General features: G+C 57.2%; 1 long non-coding RNA gene and 1 other non-coding gene across 2 annotated transcripts in view; one reads left to right on the plus strand and one right to left on the minus strand.

The window, feature by feature from the left end:
• The window catches only part of LOC109026966 (uncharacterized), a 29,459-nt gene that overhangs the window by 19,634 nt on the left and 4,301 nt on the right, over positions 1–5,524 (minus strand). The window lies entirely within an intron of this gene.
• MIR142 (microRNA mir-142) lies at positions 3,024–3,134 on the plus strand. The gene has a single exon (NR_106390.1). It is a non-coding gene; the product is annotated as a microRNA mir-142 (primary transcript).

Consider the following 5,524-nt stretch of genomic DNA (forward strand, 5'->3'; position numbering starts at 1 on the left):
TAAGCTCTCTTCTCAAAAAAAGAAAATAGATAAATAAAAATAAAAACTATTGGTGGTCTTTAGGCATTGAGGTCGTACAGAGAAAATCAGCCTCTGTTGTCACAAGGCAGCAGGGACACCTCACCCTGCTCAGGACAGGAGAAGGGCTAGATTGGAGACTGTTGGAGCCATGTGTGTCCCTTGGAACCTCAGCTCTGACTCGCCACAGGTCACATGCTGAGGGGTCTATGGCATAGCTGGGCCCAGAAGCCGGGTTCCTGGGTCCCATTCTGTGACTCTCTTTTGAGGGGACAGGACGCCTCTGAAGTGAGGGCTATGGAGGCATCATAAGCAGGAGTAGGAGGTAAGATGCTCTCAGGGGAGGAGCCCTGAAGAATAGGGGTCCAGGAGCCCAGGTTACTGCACAACTTTGATATTCTTATCCTCTTATCGCCTGGGGCAGCCACTTCCCCTCCACCCAGGTCAGAGGCAGCGGTGGTCTCTTAAAGGAGTATCACCCCATTTCTGGCCAGCTGGCCCTGCAAGGCAACCCTCCTCACCACTTTCTCTTTAGACTCAAGGGGGTGAAAGGCCCCGTTCCCCCTTTCTCTGTCCCATTTTAGGGACCTGGGAATGGGGCAACTTTCCAGGTTGAAGGACCCCCTTCCTGGAGGGAAGGATGTGGGGCCATCTCCCTCCCCACTGCCCCCATGCCAATCCTCTTCTAGGCCCTGAATCTGACAGCTCCCTAAGGTCTGTGTGGGCCTAAATGGAGGACCCAGAGAAGAGGTCCATGGCCTTCTGGGAAGGAGTCACTGGGTGGTTTTCTCTCTACCGCTCCTACCTCCCCGAACCCATTCCTCTTGCTTCCAGAGCCAAGCCCATGGAGAGGCTTGGAGAACACTGGGGGAAGATGGTATGGGCCGGGCTCAGCCCACGCTGTCCCCTGCCCAACCCCACACCCTACTCCCCTCCCCCAGCGAGGGGCCCTGGGCTGGGCAGCTTCCTGCCTTCCCCATGGGGAAATCGGGGGTGGCATGCAGGTGGGTGGGCCCCATGCCCACATCCGGTGGCCGCCAGAACCTTCCCTCGAGCCTCTTTCCCTCCACTCCTCCAAGCCCCCTTCTCTCCGCGTAGCACCTGTGCCCCGCCTTAGGACCTGATCCTCACCCAGCTCTGCCCTGCCCTCTTGTCCCCACAGGTCCCAAAGAGAGCATGAACACCTAGCCTAGTGCCATCAGTCCACCGGGCCTGAGAGTGTCCCCCGCACTGTGCCCTGCAGGCTGAGGCTGCAGGAGGGGTGGCTTTGTGGGGTGCTGAGGACAACAGTCTCCATGGACGCCCTTCATGCATCAGCACCTCCATGGCCCTCGGGAGCACACGCAGAGGAGCCAGGGCCTGGCCTGAGTGTTGGGAAGGGAAGGGAGTTTTCTGGGCTGAGGTCAGCAGCGGTGGGGCTCAGAGAGAAGGTCCTTTTCTTGTCCTCCCCGTTTTGGGCACTCACCGAGGGCCCTGTCGAGGAGCCCTGGTCTTCTGGGGTCACCCTCAATGCCCTGAGTCAGTCCCAGGCTCTTGAGCCATCCCTTGGAGCTGGCGCCACGGGGGGAAGGGCAGCTGGGGCCGGAAGCCACCTGCCCAGGGCATGAGAGAGGGTCCCCAGCCCTCCCGCGGGCCCACCCCTCTCTGTTTCCTGTCAGTCTGTCCTCCCCAGGGAGGGAGGGAGGGAGGGCGCTCATCCCCTGCGGGCGGGGGCGGGGCGGGCTCTGAGACCGTTGGGCGCCCTGAGATCTGGCCCACGTGGCCTCGGGGTTATAAGCCCTGCCCTCCCTGAAGGGAACCCCACTTCGGAGTCTGGAGCACAGGGTGAGCTCTCCTCCGCCCTGCAGCCTCAGGTAAGGATCCGGACCTTCACTGCTGCCTCAACTGGGGCTCCTCAGCTCGGGGCCTCTAGGGGCTTGGGCTGCTGGTCTGGGTGGAGGTGCATTGGGGGTGTCGAGGAGCTTGGGTGCAAGCCCCATGCGGGAAGCTCAGGGCAAAGCGCCTTGAAACCCTCTCTAGTGAAGGAAGGTAAAATTGCTCCTGGACCCCAGGCGGGGAAAGAGGTGTCCAAGGAGGGGGGCTGGAGAGTAAGGCGGGGATGGCAGAGGGTACGCAGAGGCTGAGAAGTGGGACCAGTGTCTCAAGGGGCGCCAGCCTCTTCCTCCGCCCAACATGGCCACCATTTTTGTTGGGATAGCCTTGGGCTCCTGCCAGGGGAACAGCAGGGCAGTGAGGGAGTCAGGACTTTGGGCTGGTGGGGAGGCCGAGAATCAAGGCTCTGGGGAGTCAGGACTTTGGGGCTGGTGGAGTGGCTGGGGACTGAGGCCCTGGGGGGTCAGGACCTTGGGCTGCTATGGAGGCTGGGACTGAGGCTCTGGGGGAGTCAGGACCTAGAGCTGGTGGGGAGGCTGGGAATTGAGGCCCTGGTGTGTTCAAGACCTTGGGCTGGTGGGGAGGCCAGGGCCTGAGGCCCTGGGGGGTCAGGACCCTGGGCTGTTGGGGAGGCTGGGGACTTAGGTCCTGGGGGGTCAGGATCTTGGGCTGGTGGGGAGGGTGAAGGGTGGGGACTGAGGCTCTGGGCAGTCAGGACCTCAGGGTTGGGGTGGACTGGAGACCAAGACCTTGGCAGGGGAGCTGTGGCTGCCTGCCACAGCTGTTTGGACGCTGGAGGGTGGCTAGCGTGGCTGGAAGCGGCCAGCCAGGGGTTCACAGAACTGAAGGTGAGGCCTCCAGAGGCCCTAGTCTCTACCTGAGTGTCTCTGAAACTGGGGGGATGGGGTGGAGCCTTTAGGGGGAAGGGAAGAGGGAACTGAAGAGGAAGTGGGGGAGGGAGGTAGAGGAGGCAAGTCTGGCGCCATGCTGAGTCACCGCCCACAAGGCCCAGGGCGGGCCCTCGGGGGGCCCTGGCAGGGTTGGGGGGATCTTAGGAAGCCACAAGGAGGGCTGGGGGGCTCTTGGAGCAGGAGTCAGGAGGCCCGGGCAGCCTGAAGAGTACACGCCGACGGACAGACAGACAGTGCAGTCACCCATAAAGTAGAAAGCACTACTAACAGCACTGGAGGGTGTAGTGTTTCCTACTTTATGGATGAGTGTACTGTGGGCTTCGGAGATCACGCCACTGCTGCCGCCCGCTGCCCGCCACCATCTTCCTCGGCGCTTGGGGACCTCGTGTGACAGGTGAGCACCTTACAGCCCCTCCCTACCCTGCCCAGATGCCTGAAAGGCCTCCATGGCTTTCCTGCCCTTCCTGGTTCCGGACAGCTGGGGAAAGGCCACAGCAGCTCCTCTGCTGCCCTGCAGTCTTTGGGGGCGGGGAGGGCTGGACATGTGGAACCCTGATGCAGCCGCAGCCGCAAGGACGAGGAAGGGGTGGGAAGGGATGGTACATGGAGGGGAATGGGTGGTGGGACCAGGGACCCAATGCTAATAAAGACTGGACTGTGCTTCTCTTTTGTCTGAGACTCTGTTGCTGGGGTGGGGAGCTGAATGCGGGCGGCAGGCACATGGACAGTATGGGCGCACAGAAGGGCTGGGAGGGAGAACCTCTGTCGCTCCTCCAGAAGATACGGGTTTGACCCTGCCTATGAGATCAGAAGAGGGCTCTGGGCCTGGCCAGGCCACAGCCGGAGGAGAGAAGGGCCTGGGCCATCTGCAGAAAGGGGCAGGGATGTAAGGCATCCTCTCACCTTCTACCCTAGCTCTGGCCCTATCCTGCCCCCCTATACACCCAAACTGAAAGCTGCCTACATCCAGTTTTAATCTAAGAAAGTCTAGGGGGTCCTAGGTCATATAAAAATTGGGCAAAATCCACTGTGGCACATACACAGCATCTTAGACAAGGGCACAGACACTCATATACAAAGCACACACTGAGATGCAAATGCATTTACACACAGAGGCCTCATGCAGTGTGCCAGTAACACACACACAGATACATGTGACATGACTGGCATGACACACACAGGGATTACACACACCCAGGGCACATACATATTCAGTAGTACACACATGCAATGATAGAAACATAGGGCGTGCCTTACACATAGAAGAGCACACACATACAGTGACATTTGCATAATAAACACGGTGGCTCCATACACATATATAGATAGAGACATGTTCATATATCATGATAAATATAGAATACATAGATACATGGTGATATATATATAAATCAAACCATGTCATTATGCATATTTACATGACGATATGAGCATGTCATATATTGTGTAATCAATTACTATATTGTGCCATATAGTAGCATCCATATCTATATATATCATGATGTGTTGTAATTTATAAACTCACGCAATGATAGCCTCCCATGCACATAACAGCACACACATAGACACAGTGGCAAACAAACATAGATGCAATGACACAGAAACATACATACAGATACACCCAATGTGTTTTTGTTACGTTTTGTTATGTGACTCATAGACACATAATAGCACACACATATATACACACAATGGCCCCTTCACATGTACAGAAATAGATAATATGTCTATTCTATAGAGGCATACTACACACACGCATGCGCATAATGGCATGCATATATACTCTGACCTAAACAGCAACACATCATGCAGTGGCATGCGTGTTGACCTACACACTGCTTTAGGGAAGTGAAGATGTCCACTCCTCCCCATGCACCCCCTACCTCCAGTTCCATTGGCTCTTGCCTGGGTGGAGCCCACAGTCAGGGGCTCTAGGGTTCAGTATCACCGCTGCTATTCTGTGGGGGTGCCACACGAGGGCCCCCGACCTTGGCTGAAACTGGCTTGTCTAATGAGTCCCGGGTTCAGAGGGGAGAGGGGCTGCCTCTCGGGGCTTCTCCCAACACCCCTGGCTCTGGGGACTGTGTCTAGACCCCTGCCCCTGCATATAGACTGACTCCTGGCTGAGGGGATTCTCACGTCCTTGTCCCCCAAATTATTTAGCAACAAGATCTAAGGCTAGACAGAAGATGAACTTCCAGGCAATTCGGGACAAAGCCAACCCAACAGGCCATGTGGGCTTCCCTGGTGGCCTGGGACAGCCAGGTTGCCCCCCAAGTGCAATCTGCCAGGAGGAAGCAGAAGGAATTCTCCGTCTATTTCTACCTGTCTCTTTGCTTGTCTTCCTGGTTTCTTTCTCTTGGTTTCTGTCTCTCTCTTTGTTTCATCTCAAGTCCCATCTTTTCTAGTTCTGCCCTTCTCTGTGGCTGGATCTCTGTCATACCCTCCCCCGTTCTGTCTCTATCAGTCTCACCCGATGTAGGGAGGACCATCTGCACCCCGCTCGCCTCTGTACTCCGGAAGGTGTGAGAATGTGTGAAGATGAGGGTGGGAGGCCACATGTGGGAGCCCTGGGCTGACATGCCGTGAGAAACCTGCTCTTCCTTCTGTCCCCGACCCTGTCAGCCGGTTCAGCCCACCAGTCCAGCGCCATCACCATGGAAACCAGCAGCCGACTTCCTATTGGTGGGTGGGAGGGGAGGAGGAGGAGGAGGGGAGGGCTG

This window comes from Gorilla gorilla, chromosome 4 (assembly GCF_029281585.2).
Source record: "Gorilla gorilla gorilla isolate KB3781 chromosome 4, NHGRI_mGorGor1-v2.1_pri, whole genome shotgun sequence".
Taxonomy (NCBI): Eukaryota; Metazoa; Chordata; class Mammalia; order Primates; family Hominidae; genus Gorilla; species Gorilla gorilla.